We start from the raw sequence: 21,436 nt of genomic DNA, 5'->3' as shown, positions 1-21,436 counted from the left end.
TCAATTTTCAAAATTCTATGATCTGAGATCATTTGGTTTTGTTTTAAAGAAATAATCTCCTTTTTCAATTGCTCAACTTCGATTTTTAAATCATTAAAAGTAGTATCTCTACCGGGGGTTTTATTTAAAGCAAGACGTCGATTTACTTATTATTTTACAAATTGTTTGGTCAGTACGATTGGCCCTATTTTCTGGCGAAGTAGTGGCTGTGGCAATAGTAGCATACATGGACATTCGATGAATAAGAATAGAGATTTGTCGGTCAGATAATCCGTTAATATTCCATTCATAAATGGCTTCTCCACTATAAGAAGTATTTGTCTGATTCCATTCCCTTTCCTCTATCAGAACATCTTGAGGAGTTGGGCTTGGATAATATGCAGTAGACATACGGGGAATATCAGCATACTTCTTGCCAGGTTGTTTTTTAATCATTCCTTTGAGCTTATTAAGCTCGGAAGAGATTATAATGCCAGGATTTTCAGCAGAATCAATATTCTCAGTAAAATTGGACTCAAGATTTTGTACAAAATCATCAGAAATACTAAGGGTTTGAATGTTTAAACTAGAGAATTTTTTATCTAAGAGTTTTTCTAATTGGTCTAATTGAGAAACCTTTCCAAATCCATCTATTTCAGGAGGTCTTTGAATACAAGGTTTTGATAGAATATATTCGTCTTTATCAATGGTTTTGGAAGTAGAAGGAATGTTAGAGGAATTCATTTGAGAGCTAAGTTTGTTGACTAACTCGATTAATTCGTTTAGTTTTTTATCAAGAGAGGAAATGTGTTCGCCTAAAGTTAAAAAATGTTGTAATAAAAAATTTGAATAGAAAGATTAGGTAGTTGAATTTAAAACACATTATCCTTTTTCATTAAAAAATTATTATCTTAAAATTAGAAACCATAATTGAAGAGTTCTAATCGACATTTACTATTTCAAACTTATCTCTTATAAAATTTTCAAAATTTATGTTTGATTCAGTCCAATGTTGGATATATTTCACTTGAAAATTAATTTAAAGGATATAGACACTTTTTACTGTTAAAAATACAAAACTAAAAATGATAATAAAAATTCAATTTGAAACAACTGCTCCATGTATGTAGGAGTCCGTTTGACAGTAAAATCTTAAAGAACAATTTTATTGGATCAATAATAATTTTAAAAGTATTAAAATGTGCTAAATCCTATAAATAACAACTACTCCATGTATAACACTTAGAGTTCTGTCTCTGCTATGAACTTCTTCTTCTCCTTTCCTCTTTATTTTATTGTTCAATGTTCAATTATTTATCTTCTTTTATATATATAATTTTATTTTTTATTTATTCTTAGAATTCAAATATATCTTATTGATCGAATAAAATTTGTATTATTTTTAACTGATATACTTTTTATTAACTTACTTGCAGATGATGGAGATGACTTAATGTGAATTATTGCAAAAGCAGTTTAAGATGCGGTGGCAACAGATAAATAATCTTTTTTATTTTCTTCAGTATATTATTTTGAAAATAACATTGATATAATTTACTATAATTAATTACCATATTTTTCTTCTTTGTGTATGGATTTTGAAAATAAAATAAAATTATGCATGTCCATCAAAATCACAGAAGAGTGTACAAGGATTATTTGTGTTTAAACTTATCAATTAATAAAAAATTTAATTAAGTTTATAAAATAAAATTATAATTAAATTTGAATCTAAAATTTGAATTCAAACTCCTTTTTTTTGAAGTGATAAGGTGATTACAGCTATTCTTATAAACTCCTATGAATATGTTACAAAACAAAAATTAGCTATTATTATTAAATTCAAGAGAACGCGATTATAAAATAATCATGTATAAATTTTGCTTTAATTTTTTTTTTCTTTTGGGTGGTCTTCATATTTTGCTTTTGAATAGGAGGAATATTTTTTCCTAATCTTTGATTTCTTTTCTTAAGAGTATGAAAATGACAAAAGAAAATGAATGGACGAGATAATCAGTATAAGTATTGGCGGTTCATTATCATATTTCTTAATGCTTTATTATTAGTGTCAAACTTACATTTTTTTGTTCTCTTTATGATAACACTACCACAAAAATGAATTTTTTTTTTTTTCATTATATAATTGCAGGATTTTCTTAAAAAATTCATGGTTATTTTTTTTCCGCACCGATTATATTGTCATATCAATCTACGTATCTACTTTTGGTGGTTGAATTGTAGTTACTCTATCCCCAAAAGCTTAAGCTCGCTTCATACTAATATCAAAGGTACTGCTTTACTATTATAAAATAGAATAGTTGAAATAGAATTCAATTTTAAAAACTAGACTTTATAAAATGTTACAATCTTAAAGTTATTCCTCGAGCTATCATTTCGTACGCTCAAACGTTTTGAAAAATCTCATAGTTAGTCAGAGAAAATCAACTTCAACTACTACAATTATTCAAGGTGTCTTTATTAATCTGTTTATTTGATGAATCTATGAATAAAAAAGAAAAGACATTACACTCTATTAGATATGTGTAATTTTATTATATTTTTCACTTCAAATTTAAAATTTTGTTGAAATTTATTTTCCTAATTAAAGGGTACAGTATTTTAAATATGAAATTTAAATTAATTTAATCTATTCTATACTTTGCTAATATCATCTATGTATGATAATCCTCCTTTTCATGTTTTTCTAATTTTCTTCTCATCTTTTTTTGTCACAAAATTTTGCATTGTTGTGCAAAGGAGACAGGGATACAATTTAACTGAATGAACAATTAGAAAGTTTTAGTCCTTTAAGGGGTCGTTTGGTACAGTGTATAAGATTAATGCTGAATAAAGTGTATTAGTAATGCTTGCATTATTAATGCAAGTATTAATAATGTTGGTATTAGTTATACATACATTATTTTTTACGCAACGTTTGGCTTGATGTGTTAAAGATAATATATATTTATATAATTTTTATAAAAATATGTTTGTTTATCAAATTACCCTTAGTCCTTCCTTGAATTCTTCCTTGTAAATTATATTTTCAACCGTTCAAGAGCAGCAGTTACACTGGAGAAATGGAAAATCCACTTTCCATCTCTTCTCTGAATTCAAAAATTCCGGCAATGAAAATAACAAGAGCAAATCAAGAAAAAGGCACCAAAATTCAATGAGCAGAACAACTACTCAATCTTGAAGACAAATCCAAGAACTCAGCATAAAACTCCTCTGCACGCACAAAACCAATCTACAATCTTGCAACATTTTTTTTCCCTTTATCCCATAAACAACTAGAGAGAACCAAGAGAAGTGTACCAAACATGCAATGAAGATGTAGAAAAATGGACAAAAAAGAAGAAAAGCTATAATTGTTGTAGTAGAAATAAATGGATCAACCTACTGTCATGGTCTTTGTCGCAATTGCTGTCTCATTTACCAATATTTGGATCCAAACTGTTGTAATATAGTGGAAAAAAAACGCGGGAGAATAATTTTAAGGGGTAATAATGTCATTTAATAGGTTACTATATGTGTTAAAAGCTTTGTATTATTAATACATAGAAAATGATGTGTATTGGCTATACACACTTTAATACACAAAGGTGTGTATAACTAATACAAGTATTAGGTATGCATAGTCTAAAAAAGGATGCCAAATATGGTACTATTAATACACAAACCATAATGCATGTATTATATTTTTAATACACTCTACCAAACGACCCCTAAGTATCTCAATATGTATTAGAAAGGCATTGTAATTACTATCAACTTATTTGTTTAGTTCGGTAATTTAAAGTATTAATATTTTAACTTGAAACGTTGTAGCCTTTAATATCTATTGGGGTCTTCCTTATAATATTTAAGTAATCTTCAATGCATAAATTCTTTATATTTGGATCATGATTTAAATGTAGTTTAGAATACCTGTAGCTATTTGTATTTTTAAAAATTAATTTTTTGAGTTGTGATTAATGTTCTTGTATTATTTCTAGCAATGATGAGTTTCTAGCTTAATATATCGTCTATCAGTTTTAAAATAAGTTGAATGAAAGTACAACATTAATTCTAAAAGATCAATGAAGGCAAGTTGTTAAAATTTAGTGAATTAAAAAAAAAGATAAATACGTCATATATTTAGAGCATATTATGAAAAATTATGAAGATATTTAAAATAAATTATGTTTTTATTTTTATTTACAATTAACATTACATTTATGCTTGTAATAGATATGACTACGAAATTTGAACCTTATATATATAATTTATATAAATATCACATAAATATGAAATGAATGGTTATATTTTTTTTTAAAGATAATATGATTTAACATGGACGAAATATTATTAAGAAATAATAAAAATTAAATGGACAACGATAAAATAATGAATATTGTGATTGGGGAGGGGGAGGGTAGAGAAATGTGGTGGCCGGGGTGGAGTGAGATAGATGATGGGAGGGCAGAGGTAGGTGGGTGGTGGATGTAGGTGGCAAGTGGGAGAACAAAAACAAGATGGTTAATTTTCTTTTAAAAGATTTAAATTATTCTTGAGGTCAGGGTATGAGGTGTGGTGGGGGATAAGAAAAAAATAATTTCTTTTGATGAGAAGTGTTGGGTAAAGGATGGGGAGGATGGGTGGGGGTTAGGGGTGAGTTGGGTAAAGAAAAAAGGTTTTAAAAATAAAATAAACTAAATTTTATCTATTTTTTTTGTGTGTAAGGGGGAGGGTTTTGGGGGTTGGGTGAGAATTTATTTTCAACATAAATTTAAAAAGTGTTAAAAAATAAAATTTGAAGGGGGGAGGGGGGGCAAGGTGGGGCATGAGTGTGAGATTTGATTGGGCAAATGATTATGAGAGTAGCATAGGAGCTTTTAATTAATTAATTTATAAGATATAATAATAAGTAAAATAAAATAGTTAAAGATATAATGATGAAATCAAATAATGAAAAAAATATGAATAGTAAAATAATGTCTAGAAATTTTAAAAAATATAATAAATTGTATTTGCTTAGTTTTTGAATTGAGAGTTGTGAACTTTAAAATTTCAAGAGATAATACCCATAAGAATACATGAAGTTTGACCTGATTACCAGTTGAGCATACTGAACTTTGTGGGGGTCCTATTACCCCCCCCCCCAGACTTTTTTTTTCTTCATATTTTAATGGCATATATCTGCACTTGGTACACTGCGTGTGATTCACGCGCATTGAGCGCGTGAACAGTGTTAAAAACGTGCGTGTGATTCACGCGCATTGAGCGCGTGAACAGTGTTAAAAACGTTTTAAACTCTTTTTTTGCCAAACAACCCCTTAATTTAATAATTATTTAAAGTTTTATATTTTTATTTATTTATCATTCTTCTTTCTTCTTTCTTTCTTTTCTTCAACAATGGTTGCTCCATTGTTGAATTGAAATTTAATGGAACTCAATGGTTATAATTTAATGGAACTCACTAATTGAAACTCAATGGATGATTCGGAAGATTCAAACTCAGAAACTCGCTAATTTAATTTCGAGTTTCATTAATGGAAATTGAATCTTCTGAGTTTCACTAACGGAGGATTGAATAGCTTCATACATGAAATTAAATTTTTTGAATCTTCCGAGTTCCATTAATGAATTTTCGAATCTTCCGAGTTCCATTAATGAAAATTGAATCATGAAATTAAATTTTTCGAATCTTCCGAGTTCCATTAATGAAAATTGAATCTTCCATTGAGTTTTCAATTAGCGAGTTCCATTCAATTAGCGAGTTTCATTGAATCTTCCATTAATGGAACTCGCTAATTGAATCTTCCGAGTTTCAATGAAAAATTAATGGAAGATTCCATTCAATTATTTGAAAAAACTTTCTTCGTAAACTCAATGGAATCATTTGAAATATTTAATATGGTTGTAATTGTGAAAAAATGTTGAAAAGTGATAAAATGGAGAAGAAACGACGCGTGTACCACACTTTCCACCGAAAAAACTGGGTATACATTTTGAGGGGGGATTAATTCCACTTTAAAAAAGTCCGGGGGGAATTAATTCCAATTAAAAACGTATAGGGGGGTAATAGGACCCCCGCAAAGTTCAATATGCTCCACTTGAAATTTGGTTAAACTTCAGATATTTTCATGGGTATCATCCCAAATTTCAAATTAGAAGTTTTGTAATTGACATAATTAAATACTTTTAGTATTTGAAATGGGGTTGAGAGATAATTCTTTTTTTTTTTATTAAAAGTATAGTTAGTTGTACATTAAAGTTGAATTGATGGACTAAAAAATTTTTAATTTGAAATGAAAGATATGAAATATGATTACGTCTTAATTGATTAAAAATATAAAGGAAAAAGTTCAATAATAAAATTAATAATTATTTTATATTTTATTATTTTTAAAAATATGTCAATGGAATATAATTAAAGAAAATACTAATATTGTTCTTTACATATCAAAACATCTAAAATAATTATTTTTAATATTTCATTGACTTTTGAAATATGTTAAAATCATACTATAAATATTGATTAATTTTAAGTGAATAAACTAATATTTTTAATGAATATTAAAAAAAAAAATTCGTGCATCACATGGGTACCTATACTAGTTTAATGTGTAATAGAAATAAGGGACTAATCAATCGTTTAATATATTTAAAATTTGCTAAACTTTTTTCAAAATATAAATTAACACACAATTCTAATTTAATGTGTAGTAAAAATAAGGTACCAATCAATTATTTTCCATCAGACATTAGTTTTTTTTTTAAAAAAAGGTCAAACGTTTCCTCGTTTTCTCAACTCAACTCTCGCCCAACAGATTGCCTTAAACAAGACAACAGATCAATATTGCTGCTATTTTCGACGACTATCAGTTGTTTGAGAACCCACACACAGCTTCTTCATCCTTCATTCTTCCCTTGTAGCTGTCATTTTCTCTCGCTTTATGTGTAAGACTTCTATATTTATTGAATTTTAAAACATTAGGGTTTTTTTAGTTAATAAAAAAAAGCAAAAATACTCAGAAAAATACTTGAACTTTGACCGAATTTGCAGTTGAGCATACTGACTTTGCGGAGGTCCTATTACCCCCTAGACTTTTTTAAAGTAGATTTAATCCCCCCCTTCGAAATGCTATACCCAGTTTTAATGGCTGACGGTGTAATACACGCGCCAATCTCATTTTTACACGTGTTTTTTTAAAAATAATTTTTATTTATTTTCTTCTCTATTCTTATTCTTTTCATCAATTTTCACCATTTTCCCCAAAATCTTGACCACCACTGCCAAAATTACCAGCAACAAAGGCAACATTGCCCTGACTTTTTTTTCCATATCAATCTGAGGTGATAATTGATTATCAACAAAATGACGAAATAAAAAACTAATGACCAGAAATTAGCAAACAAATGTTTGAGACTTTCATAAGGATCCTATAACCAACATATTGGCTTGGGATGAGCTCATTACCACGCCTAACAGACAAATTCCCTTCCAGCGGTAATGATGGGTTAGCTGGTGGTGGCAATGATGGGTTAATTTTGCTATTTTAATGGAATTGAAGAAGGTTAATTTTACTATTTTAACGGAATTGAAGAAGACCCATTTGGTGTGTGTGTTGAAATTGAGTCAAATTGATGGAAATAATTTTGCTATTTTGATGGAATTAAAGAAGGTTAATTTTACTATTTTGATGGAACTGAAGAAGACCCATTTGGTGTGTGTTGAAATTGGGTCAAATTGATGGAAATAATTTTGCTATTTTGATAGAATTGAAGAAGCCCCATTTGGTGTTTGTGTTGAAATTAGGTCAAATTGATGAAAATGAATTGGGTATGTTGAAGATAATCCATTTGGTGTGTGTGTATGTGATAAAATTGTGTTCAATTTCAATTGAACAAGGAGCAACCATGGTGCTTTGTTGAAGACTCCATTGTTGAAGAGAAGAAAAAAGAAGATAGAAGAGAAAGCAAATAAAAAATAAATAAAAAATATAAAATTATTAAAATTCAGAAAATTAAGGGGTTATGTGACAAAAAAAAAGCTCCATAACGATATTTTACACTCTCACACGCTGAATGTGGGTGAATTACATGCACTTATCAAGTAGGCAGATATATGTCATTAAAATACAAAAAAAAGTTTAGAGGGTAATAGGACACCCGCAAAGTTTAGTACGCTCAACTGAAAATTCAGGCAAAGTTCAGGTATTTTTTCTGAGTATTTTTCCTAAAGAAAAAGAAGAACTTTGGTTGTATTCTTTTCAAGTATGAATTAACAATTTTGAGTTTTGATGCTCAAAAAGAAAGAATAGCACGAGAAAATCTAAATTTGTGGTATTTTTCTCTTAATCCGGTGGTTGATGGAAATGTGGCATCTTTTCTGAGTAAAATATGATTTTTTGTTATTGTTCTTCTTGTTCTCGAACATTGCTGCAAAAATAGTGAAACTTGAACTTTGACCTTTTTGGAGATATCAGTTGTGACTATTTTGTCTTGTTGTTGTATTGAATTACTTCACTTGGTACTTGTTGGTATTGTTGGTGTATGTTTGTGTTGTTGGTGTTATTTATTTGTTTTGTGAGTGTTGTTTGTGTTCTAAGTATGTACTTGGTATTCTTAGTTTTGTTGGTGTGTTGGTGGTGTTGGGGGTGTTCTTGATTTTCTTAATTTTGTTGGTGTTGTTGTTATTGGTTGTACGGGCTTGATTCTGTGAAACTTTTATTTTTATATGTTTTGACCATTTTACCCCCCTCCCCCATGGTTGCTTCGTGATAATTCTGGGATGTGGGATGATCGACATGATTTTCAATGCATTTCAATGTGAATTGTGCAAATTTGTGGTTTTGGTTAAAAAGATTTTATAGTTGACTTTGATCAATATTTATTATTCTATACGTCGGTTGGCAAAATGGACTATGCCAGCAGATCTAAAATGATCGATTTTGGGTTAGTAGCGTGGTTGGGGTAATTTCATGACTTGTGTATCTCATTTCTATCTTTAGTTTGGAAGATTGTGAAATTGGGTCTCGGGAGTCAATTCTGTGTAAGCAACCTTTTTTCAAAAATCTAATGTCGTTTTTGAGTCCGAAACATCAAATTTTATAGGGTACATTATTCGATTGCATTCTCGGGATTTTGGATGAATCCCGAGGGGTCGGGGGAAGACTTGGAAGCTTTCCAAGTCCCAACTGGTGCACTACCCAACTGGTGCAATCACTAAAGCGTCATTTTGGTCGCTTTAGCGGTGGCCTCTAAAACAGCCAGCCGGTCACTTTAGGGACCCAGCACCTAGCTGGGGGGATGCTTTAGCGGAGCCTTGTCTATTTTAGCGGAGACCACTAAAACAGACTGAGCGTGCACGCGGGTACCGCTAATGCGGTACTTGACCGCTTTAGCCATCAGTGTTGGTATAGTATAAAAATTTATTTTTCTCGTTTCTCTATCATTTTGGAGACTTTGAGCTTCAGATAGAGTTTTTGGGCGATTTCTTTTATTTTTAAGCTTGGGTAAGCTTCAAATCCATATTTCAATTATTTTACTTTGATTCTTGTCATCCAAAACTCGTTAAAATATGATTTCAAAAGTAAAATTTGGGAATTTTGATCTGGAAGGCCTAATATATTTTTCTTCAAATTTAAACCTCGTATTTAACCCGTTTTCACTTGGATTTTCTTTTACGACTTTCTTTAATCATGGGTGATGTATTTATGAACAAAAGTTCTAGTTTCATCCCTTCATTTTGAAAATCAGTTTCAATAGTCTGTTTTGACCTCGACTAAAAAATAGATACTATAAGTATCGTTGGCTTCTTTTTAACACGTAGATTTCATATTTGTATGTTTAAGTTGGTTTTAAGGACGTTTGGGAAGGGAATGCTCTGTGTTGAGGGTTTGTTGGACTGGGATTCCATCGTTTAAGGTAGATTATGACTTAACTTTCTTCAGACTGGCAGAGTAGTTAATATCTTATGTAAAAGCATGTTATGGGTATGGCAATGAATCATGAAAAATGTGTTAATACTGTTGTGCGACCGTGTGGGGGCTTATGTGTTGTTATTGGTGGATTAAAACAATAATTGCTATATGTGTGGTCCGTGTAGGTGTCACGACCCAATTTTTTAGGTCATGATGGCGTCTACTATAACCCACTAGTAGGTAAGCCAATTCGTAGTAATCATCTTATCACGAACTTACCATAATAATAATAATAATAATAATAATAATAATAATAATAACAATGCGAGAAGGCTCAGAAGGTTCAATCAACACTCAGTAAACCACCGCCAACATAGGCTCATAAGGTTCAATCAACACTCAGCAAAAAACAGTCATATTTATACCTATGCAACCCCCAATAAGGTTGATAGATATAGGCACATATTGGTGATAGGCAATGCGCCTGCAAGGATAAAAACAAATAGAATCCATAATATCATAACTGATCCAAATGTCATAATGTAACCTAGTGTATAAACTCATATCATCATTATCAACATCAATCACCAGACTTTAATCAAAACTCATATCATCGATATCATCATCAATCACCAACTTGAACCAGAACTCATATCATTAATATCATCGTCAATTGCCGGACATGAACCAGAACTCATATCATTAATATCATCAAGTACGGATAGAAATGTGGCTAAGAGAGTATAAATACATAAATTCATTGCCCGAGGTAATCTCTAGGACTAAGGCATTATTTGTTTTCACTTAATGGTGGTCTGAATCTGAATGGTTCAGACTTCACAATTAAGTACACTTGTTTTTTGTTAAGATTTTAGTCTTAATAGGTCTGAATGGGTCTTAATCATTCAGATCTGGAACCAAGTCTTAATATCATTAAGGGATACTCTTATGTTGGATAATATTCACCATCACTTACCACTACTAAACACCATTACCACTGTCAACCACCACCCACCAACCATTGACCATCACCACCAACTACCTCTACCATCATAACCAATATCACTATTAAATACTACTATCAGCTACTACCACACCTACCACCACCATTATTCTAACTATATCTACCACCGATGTTGAAGCCATATAACGATCTGATTTTTAATGATTTATGTGAAATATTTATTTCTATATGGTTTGACCATTTTACACCTTCCCATGATTGTGCTGTGGTATTTTTAGGGTGTGGGGATGCTTATCATCATTATTAATCCATTTCAGTGTGATTTATGTGAAATTATGGTTTTTTCGTGGCTTGAAAAGCCTTACAGTTGACTTCGGCCAATATTTGTTGATTTATGTATTGGATGGCAAAACGGACTGCGCCAACAGATCCAAAATATTGATCTTAGGGTGGTAACATAGTTGGTTTGGTTTTATGGCTTTTAAATCTCATTTTGACCCTCGGTTTGAAAAGTTGTGAAATTGGGTCTTGGGGGTCAACTTTTCGAAAACAATATTTTTTTAAAAAATCTGATATCGCGATTGAGTTCGGAGCATCTAATTTGATAGAGTAGCTGTTGACACCCAATTTTGGCTCTCCTTTTTTCCTTAATTACTTTTACCGATGCTCCTCGGCCCTGTATATTTTTCAAAAATTAAATAAAAATAAAATAAGATTCGTATTTTTGTTTCTATTTCTACAAATTTTAGTAAGAGGGGAATTTATTTTTCCTATCATAATACAAAATATTTAATTAAATATAATTAAATATCTTAACGAATATATATATATATATATATATATATATATATATATATATATCTTTTGGTATTCGCATTCACATCTTTTCTAACTTTATTTTTTGGGGTAATATTTTGACCATATATGTATATTTTATTACATAAAATATATCTTTTTAAATATACATATATTTATTATATTCTTGATTTTTACGTATATTTTATTACATTCTTATTTTTACACACACATATATATGTTGTTAATATTAAATCACAAAAAAAAAGATATCAAATTGAACACTCATGCAATTTATGTCTATAATTTGTATACGTTAAACTAAAAATAATTTTAGGATAGCAGGAAGTATCGATAAAATTAATTTCAGTAGGGAAAGAATATTCGAGCCAACGATAATCCAATTTCAATTTTTGTTTGCTCAAAAGGTCGGCTCTTATTTACAAATTTCAGCCAAGAAGTCCAAAAATCAGCCCGAATCCAATATAATTCCTATACGATAATCTAATCTCGTGATTCATTTTGAATCCGAAAGATCCCAAAATTTTTCTAGTTATTTATATATATATATATATATGTAGGCATATATAGTAATTTTTGTATTTAATTATCTATTTATTTATATATATATATATATATATATATTTTTCTTCTTTTTTCTCCTCTCTTTGAATTAAATTCGAACCATCTGATCAGATATCTAACGGTTAAAAAATAGTCATTTTAAAAATTTACTTTTCATATAGTTATCCGTATAATAATTTTTTATTTTCACATTTTCACTATTATTTTTAAGGGATAATCTTTAGGATCGTTCAATCAAAAGATTGGATCGATCATCCAAAATATCCAACCAGCGCAACTTAGTCCGATCCGTCGTCTGTTTCCCAAATCGATAATCCCAAAAATTTTAGTCATCGTTGTATATTCGCATATATGTGAACATAATGTATTTTGTTTATCTAATTATTTACTTATTTATTTACGTATTTATATTCTCTTTTCTTTTAAAATTAGATCTGGTCAAAGACCGAACGTATAAAAAAATAGTCAATTTTAAACAAACTTTTCATATATTTATTTACATAGATATTACATATATATATAAAAAACCTTTTTGTACTATTATTGTCTTAGAATCGTCCGATTTTTTATCGGACGGATTAAAATTTGGTTAAGATTTCAAAAGGGCTTTGCATTAAAAGCCTTTCACTTGTCCCTTTCTCAGTCTAAAAGAAAAAGAAGAGCAGAGACACGTCTTTTCCAAATCAGAAACGTGAATGAGTCCCTCAAGGATCCCCATGGTCTTGTTCCTTCAAATTTCTCAAAGAATACAGAAAAATAGAGGCCCTTTCTCCTTCTCCCCCTCCTCTCTCACCTATCCCACCCCCCAAACGGAAACCTAGTCATACCGTGGCAGCCATGGATGCCACCCTTACCCCGTTTGCTTCAACCCATGAAATCTAATATAAAAAAAAACAGACCCAAATTGATGATACTACCTTCTTTTGATTTCAAATTTTCCATCATAACTATGAAAAGGTTGAAGATTTTGGAGGTTCGGATTTGAATTTCAATTTTTGTCTTCTTGGTTCTTGCATTTATTTCAACTTTGGCTTCAAATTTGGACTTTCAAGTCCGGATTTAGTCTATAAATAGGGAGCCTTTGACCCTAAAAGAACAGGTAGAGAAGGAGAGAAGAAAATTGGGATAAACATAAAAATAGAGAGAAAGCAGTAAAGAGAGAAAAAAATCTGAGAGAAATTCAGATCTAAAAAAAAGAGGAGAGATTTGAGTGGGGAAGGAAAGAAAATTCGCCAGAGAATTTATTGTTACTTTATCATTTTATTTTCAAGTTCGGAGTCTTAGTTGTGTTCATCATTCCCGGAAAACTTTTGATGTTAAAGTTCCAATCTTGCTGCCTGACAAAAGATTCGCAAAAGACTTAGAAATGCGAGGTATATATATTCACCCGCTACTATGTATTGAGGTATATCATTTTATATATTACTACGATAATTATCTCTATTTACTATTATTGTCATTATTTATATCGTAATTATTATCACTTTCTTTTTATTATTATCATTATCTCAACTTCACTATACCTATGCATTGTCACTTATTTATCACTTATTTTCAATCTAAATCCATTTGAGTGAATTTTTTACATCTTTTCATAATTTTAAATATTCACATTTTGTCTTAAATAAATTATTCACGCTTTAAAATATTCTTATATACCTTATTTACATATTTAACTCCATGCATCTAAAGATAATAAAGTTTCTTTATGTTATCACGATTATAAAATAAAGGCTATTTTTTCATATCTTGAATATCAGTGTAATATATATATACACAATAATTACATTACTTCCCTGATACGTGGCAACATCGCATTATTATACCTGAATTTCTCTCCAGAATAAAAAATAATAACAAAGTTTCTTATTACTATTCTTTTTAAGCAAATAACAAAATAAAGTTTTTATAATATTTTTCTAAACTAAGCGTAAGGACTATCTTCGGATAGGCCTTGAGGGGTGCCTAACACCTTGCCCTCAGATAACCAAAACCCTTACTCAGAATCTCTAAACATTTTCGAAAGATCAAAATTGAGTTTTCTACATAAAAAATAGTTTTTTCCTATTTTTTCTAAAAAGTTAGGTGAAGACTCTAATTTTTCCTAATTCTCCAAGTCTCCATCTGGTGTTGGTGCCATCGCAACCGGGAGTGGCTGGTTGCATACGCAACTCAGAGGATCAGACGTGAGTAGTAGATACGTGATATCTCGGCCAAGACCATGAGTCCTATGTATGCAAGGACCAGGTCATGATAGCGATAACTGCCTTCAGGCCAGGTACCACGTACGCAACACTTGGTCGCGTATACGATGTATGGACTATATATATATACCTTATTTTCCCATTTCACCATTTGTGAGACTTAGAGCTTAGGATATTGTAATTTCGAGCGATTTCTTCCATTTGTAAGCCTGGGTAAGCTCCATAACACCTATTTCAACTACTTTTCTTCAATCTCATCCTTTAATCTTTTGTTAACGCACATTAAATAGTAAAAATTAGAAATTTTGGCTCGAAAGACCAAAAAATTAAACTTCTTCAATTTAAACCCCGATTTTAATCCATTTTCACTTGGGTGAGTTTCTAATCTTATAATTATTACTTTTATTTCTATTTCACCTTCAAAACAACTTCAATTCTAATTTTAAATGAATTTTGGAGACTTTTACAGTAAGGTTTGAAAATAATTTTTCTTTAGTTTGGACCTTTTTTTTAAATCATTTTTGCTGAGGTTTTCGCCTGTAGACTTCTAAAAATATGGGGATCATGTTTTTGAAATAAAATTATGATTTTTTCCTTCTTTTTCAAAAACTCATTTTGAGGGTCCGTTTTGACCCCGACTTGAAATTTGGCAATATGGGTTTCATTGGATTTCTTTTGATGCATAGATTCTATATTTGTATGGTTTAGTTGATTTTGAGATCGTTCTTGAGGAGTAAGGCTTCAAATTGGAGGCTTCTAGATTAATTTTCGGCATTCAAGAAAGGTTGTGGCTTAACTTTCTTCAGACTGGGCTGGGTAATTAATGTCGATATAAAAATATATTAAGGGTGTGGGAATAATCATATAAATGGCTATAATTTTTGTTTTGAGCCCATGTGAGGGCCTATCTGTTGTTGTATTTGGTGGTTTGTGAGTATTATTTGCTATATGTGATCGTGTGGGGTCTTATTTAATAATGTTGGTTGTGTATACATGAAATTAATTGTATCTTGTACAATGAAAAAGCCTAATGTGGTATCAATAGTGTATTCAATTGTATTCTTGAAATACCCTGGGTTTTCAGCCCTTAGAAAATTTTCTGGATTTTTGGTCATTGGACAAGATATGACTAGGGGAAACGACTCGTACACTGGGATACGAGTGGTATGGGTTAGTCGTATGCTGACTAGTATTGGTTAGTGGGTTGGATTTGGTTTCTAAAATGGGTACGACTTGGGTGGTACGAGTCGTATCAGTAGATACGGGTTGTTTGGTTACTTCAGTTAATCTTAAACTTGGTAACTTAAGTTGAATCTGAGTACAAGTGGCTCACTAAGAGCAGTAAGCCAGGGAACGAACCATACCATTGACTCGTATGGTGGTCAGTGGTCAATCCTCTTGGGATTCTGTTCTACCAGGGATGCAGATCATGGGTACTAGTCGTATACTTGGATACGACATGGTTTAGGGTGAGTTGTACCTTGGACAGTGTTGGGTCCAAGAGAGATGGCCTTGGGTACCAGTGGTGGGTAACACTCTTATTGGAAGGTACAACTGGTATAAATAGTTATACCCACCAGACAAGATTTTAAGGATTTTAAGTGAGGGCAATCTGGATATTTTTCTATTTAACCTAATAAATCCCCATGGCTTATATTCTTATTGGGAGGTTATTTTTCCTATTATTCTATTCATTAACACTTAGAAACTTCTGTTAAATACTCTACAATTCTCTTTAAGGCTTTTGGGTAAATGAAGGCTAGGGTTTCATGTTAACAATTAATTTGGAGACTGTGTTGGCGATTTATCTCTATTATCTTCTTGGGTTAAGGCATGTTCTCTTCCCTCATTGTTAGTTCCAACTAAAGGCGTGGTTTTATATAATGTTTTCATAGTTTGATTATTGTATGATTTTGGATTTTCTAATCTAATTTGGGGGTTTTGGTTAAAAATGCTTAGTTATGGCTTCCCTACATTTTAATTATGCTTTTATATGCTTTAATGGTGGTTTTGGATAATTGGTTGCATGGGAATGGTTATTTGGTAATTGGCTTTGGTTTTGGAAATACTATGCCCCTAATATGTTTGATAAAATGCCTATGATAATGGTTTCACTATATTGTTGGATTTTAATGGGACTTATGCATGGTTTAAACTTTGTAATGGAACCTAAATGGTTAAATGGTTTGGCGTGGTCAAAATAGAATGGTTTTGGTTTAACAATCATTCTTGTGGGGTATAATGGAATCCCCCAAGTAATTATAATAATGGAATAGTTGTGGGGTACATGGGACTCCCCCAAGTTAATTGGTAATGTGATCTATGGGCTCATGGGACTCCCTTGATCTAAAAAAGGTTTGTCTAAGGACAATACTTGTAAGTTATAACCGGTATGATGATACCACTATGTATAGCCTAGGTTAATAACAATGGTTTGGTTGGTTAAAAATGGTTTTAATTCGGCAATAATGGTGGGGTATGATAGCTAACTGTGAAAGTGGAAGTTCATTGAACGAACACTAGAAACTTATGTTTGCCGATATGAGGGGTAGGGCATGGCAACCCTTTTATGATACCATGAGGTATGCGAGAATCCTCTAAGTACATTGTATATATGTATCATAGAGGGTAAGGGTACTTTGGAATCCCTTACTCTTATAGTATCTCTGGTTCATGTGGCTACATGTATTGGGGCCCGTTTAGGGGGTTACACTGGACCCATATAGCCCGTGGATTGTTAAGGATGATTAAGTTACACATACCTTGGTTAATAATTTTAAATGGATGCTAAACCCAATTCCCTTTCCCGACATAGTTATATATATGTATGGTTTGTATACATATGGTTGGTTTACTTGGTTTTACTGGTTGGCATTATTTTATCCTTATCTTGAGTTCATGCTAGCGTTCACCCGCTAACCCGTCTTCGAGCGACTGTATCCCTACGCAATGTAGGAACCGACAATTCAACTCTTCCTGCTTAGCATTCAGACATTCGGGGTCAGCTTTTGGATTAAAGTGGTGAGCTTCCATATTTCTGGAAGGCTCCATTTCGTGAATATTTTCATACTTTGGTTTATTTATGGATATTAGTTTTGGCTATGGTTTAGGACATGTCCCAATCGAATTTTGGTATTTTTTTTGCTAGAGACTTTTGTGGAACTACTATGGGTTGGTATGGGCTGGATCAGTAGGGGTGTCAGCCTTAGTATTGGCATTGGTATTGGGGATGACACCGGTTGACTGTATTATTGGTTGTTCCATCCTTTTTTATTCTTGGATTATATATAATTATTATGTAACTTGTATTGTTATGGTTTGTGGTTTGGTTTGACTATCAGTTGTGTTCAAATAGTTGGACTTGGTTGGGTCGGTCTCGATAATAGTCCTATCCCAGAGTCTGTAATATGGATAGTTATGCTTTCTTGTTATATGTTTGAAATTCAGCCAACTCAGGGCAGATGACTGGAGGGTGGGTTAGGTAATTGGGGTGGTCTTCGATCCCGATCGGACTTGGGACTCCCATTACAACAAGTCCCCCGATCGGGTCTTGTCAAGTTGGTATCAGAGCTTTAGGTTCATGGTCAATTGGCAGAAAATATCCAAAAAAGAAGTGGGGGGTTCTAGTTTCTTCTTTAGTGCTAGCGCTTCTTACTAGAAGTAGTCGGGTGACAAACGTCAGCAAGGTGGTGATAATTTCTAGGCATAAGGTGTCCAATCTCAGGCGAGTGAGGCACTGTCGGCTTCTTTATATCCTCCTTGCTGGTTCTATGGTTGTCTTTATCTGGGTTTTGGCGATGAAGGGAGGGACAAGTATTTTAAGTATGGTCAGCCAGGATATATGCTCAGAAACTGTCCAGTTGGTAAGGGTGCTTTGGGAGCGGTCAAGGCTCTGGTTGCTTCCTCTTTTGCTCTTACACCTAGTGGTGCTGCTTCTACGTCTGCTCCTATTTCTAGTACTAACACTGGCTGAAATAAGTTGTATGCTCTTGCATCTCGATAGGAATCTAAGGCATCACCTGATGTCATTACTGGTACATTACAACTCTTTTCTTATGACGTGTATTGTCTGCTTGATCCGGGGTCTATTCTTTCCTATGTGACCCCATATGTGGTTATATGTTTTGTTTTTGATCTTGAGGTTGTTTTGGATATTTTTTTTTGTTTCTACCATGGTAGATAACTCAATTATTGCTCAAAGAGTCTATAAGATGTGTATGGTATCTGTTGGTACCAAACAGACCTTGGTATATCTATTTGAGTTTGATATGGTGGATTTTGATGTTATTCTGGGGATGGATTGGTTACACTCTTGTTACGCGTCCTTTGATTGCCGGACCAGTAAGGTTGTCTTTTGGTTCCCTGGTGAATTGATTATAGAGTGGGAGGGTGGTTTATTAGCTCCTGGGGAGGTTTACTTCTTATCTTAGATCTTGGAGATTAATCTCCAAAGGGTGTCTTTATCACTTAGTTCGGGTTAAAGATTCTAACTGGGAGGGTCCTTTTTTCCCTCAGTTTCGGTGGTAAATGAGTTTCGTAAGGTCTTCTCAGATGATCTTCCTGGTGTTCCTCTAGATAGGGAAATCGAGTTTGGTATTGATTTGGTTTCGGACACTTGTCCAATATCTATTTCTCCTTATAGAATGGATCCGACTGAGTTGAGAGAACTCAAGGAGCAACTTAAGGATCTTCTGGATAAGGAGTTTATTCATCCTAGTGTATCTCCGTGGGGTGCACAGGTGTTGCTCATGAGCAAGAAAGATGGTTCCCTTCAGATATGCATTGACTATCGGCAGTTGAATAAGGTAATGGTCAAGAACAAGTATCCTCTTCCAAGGATAAATGATTTGTTTGATCAGTTTCAAGGTGCCAAGTTCTTTTCTAAGATAGACCTTCGGTCTGGGTATCATCAGCTCAATATTAGGGAGGACGATATCCCTAAGACGGCTTTTTGTACACTGTATGGGCACTTTGAGTCCTTGGTTATGTCATTTGGCTTAACTAATGCCCCAACGACATTTATGGATTTGATGAACAGGGTTTTTAGGCAGTTATTGGATTTTTTGTCATTGTGTTCATTGATGACATCTTGGTGTATTCTAAACGTGAGGTGGATCATGCCAATCACCTCCATATGCTATTGCAGACCTTGAAGAAACTACAGTTGTATGCCAAGTTCTCTAAGTGTGAGTTTAGGGTGAACGCTGTAACTTTCTTGGGTCATATTATTTCTAGTGAGGGGATCAGGGTGGATCCTCAAAAGGTGGAAGTGGTTAAAATGTGGTCTAGACCCACGACGCCAACTAACATTCGGAGTTTCTTGGGTTCGGCTGGATATTATAGACTATTTGTGGAAAATTTTTCTTCGATAGCTGCTCCTTTGAATAAGTTAACTCAAAAAAAGGTAAAATTTTCTTGGTCAGAAGCATGTGAAGGGAGTGAGAAGCTTAAGGATAAGCTAACTTCGGCTCTGATTTTGACATTGCCTGAAGGTAATGAGGGGTTTGTGGTTTATTATGATGCATCTAGGGTGGGACTTGGTTGTGTTTTAATACAACATAGGAAGTTGATTGCCTATTGCTCCTGAAAGTTGAAGGTGCATGAGGGGAATCATCCTACTCATGATTTGGAGCTGTTGTCGGTGGTTTTTTCTGTGAAAATATGGCGACATTATTTGTATGGTGTGTGATACGCCAAAATTATAACTTTCTTACGAAAGTGTATGCGGTCGTTGTCAAATATAACCCCACTAGGTTGGGGTCGAATCCCACAGGGAATAGGGTGCTAATTAAGTTGTATGCAGATTAGTTGAATTTCAATCATTTGTTCCCGTAAAGTAATAGGTGGTTTTGATTTAAGTACGAAGTAATAGTTTCAATATAATAGTAAAGTAATACGTGTAACAATAGTTGAATATAGAGAATAAAAAGCTAGGGTTATGTCCACCTTATAGTTTTTAATATCTTCTAACAATAGGTGTTAAGAGCTTATACATGCATACACTTATAGAGAAACGTATTCTAATTTTCAATCCAAGCGTTTCTCAACCATCAAGGATTAATTCACTTTAGTTCTCTTGACTCAAAAGTGTTTACTCAATTATACAATATCTCTAAGTTGTTAATCTTGTTAAGGCATTAACGTATTAAATAGAGGTTGGAAACCCTATTTTCTTGTCACTACTCTCTTTTCCAAACATTAACCTTTCTATCGAACAAGTTATGTTTAAATGACACATTCTATATGTTTGCGACCACGAGAATTCAAGCATAACAAAGAGAGTATGATATAAGTAAATCAATGCATAATGAATTCAAAACCCATAGAAATAGATAGTGTGCTACAATGTTTCCATAACCCTAACCAATTAGCTTAGCTACTCATGGACAAAATGAAAATCACCATAAGTATGTTCATCATACCAAAAACTAGAAGATGATCTTGGTGTGTAAATAGTGAACCATGAAAAAAACGTTTTCTTTTTCTACAAGCTAAACCACCAATCTCTACTTCAAAAATAATACAAAATAATGAATAATGATAAAAATTCAGAATCAAGTCATTTTAATAATCTTTTCTCTCATAATAGCCTTCTAAGTCCCTGAACTAATTATAAATGACAAATTAGTCTTGGACATAGTTTCTAGGCGCCATATTTGGTCCAACAAGCTACTTTTCTCTTGTGTGATTTGTCATCCGTAATCCATAGTTTCATCATGTCTTTATCTACCTCATTAACACCTGAAATCATGCTAATCACATAGGTTAGCTCAACTACATCAAAGTGGAGTAAAAACATAAGAAACTAGGCACTTTGTTCTCAAAACTTAGATAAAATATAGGTAAGTTATGGTGCTTAGGCATATAAATACACCCAAGATCACCACCCCACACTTAAAGCTTTGTTCGTTCTCGAACAACTTATCCATTTATGCATACACAAAATTTAAGACCCACAAAGAAAACATAAGATGCTCAAATAGGCTCACACAACGAAT

Source organism: Capsicum annuum, chromosome 6, assembly GCF_002878395.1.
Source record: "Capsicum annuum cultivar UCD-10X-F1 chromosome 6, UCD10Xv1.1, whole genome shotgun sequence".
NCBI lineage: Eukaryota > Viridiplantae > Streptophyta > Magnoliopsida > Solanales > Solanaceae > Capsicum > Capsicum annuum.
Note: the sequence above shows the minus strand (reverse complement) of the source record.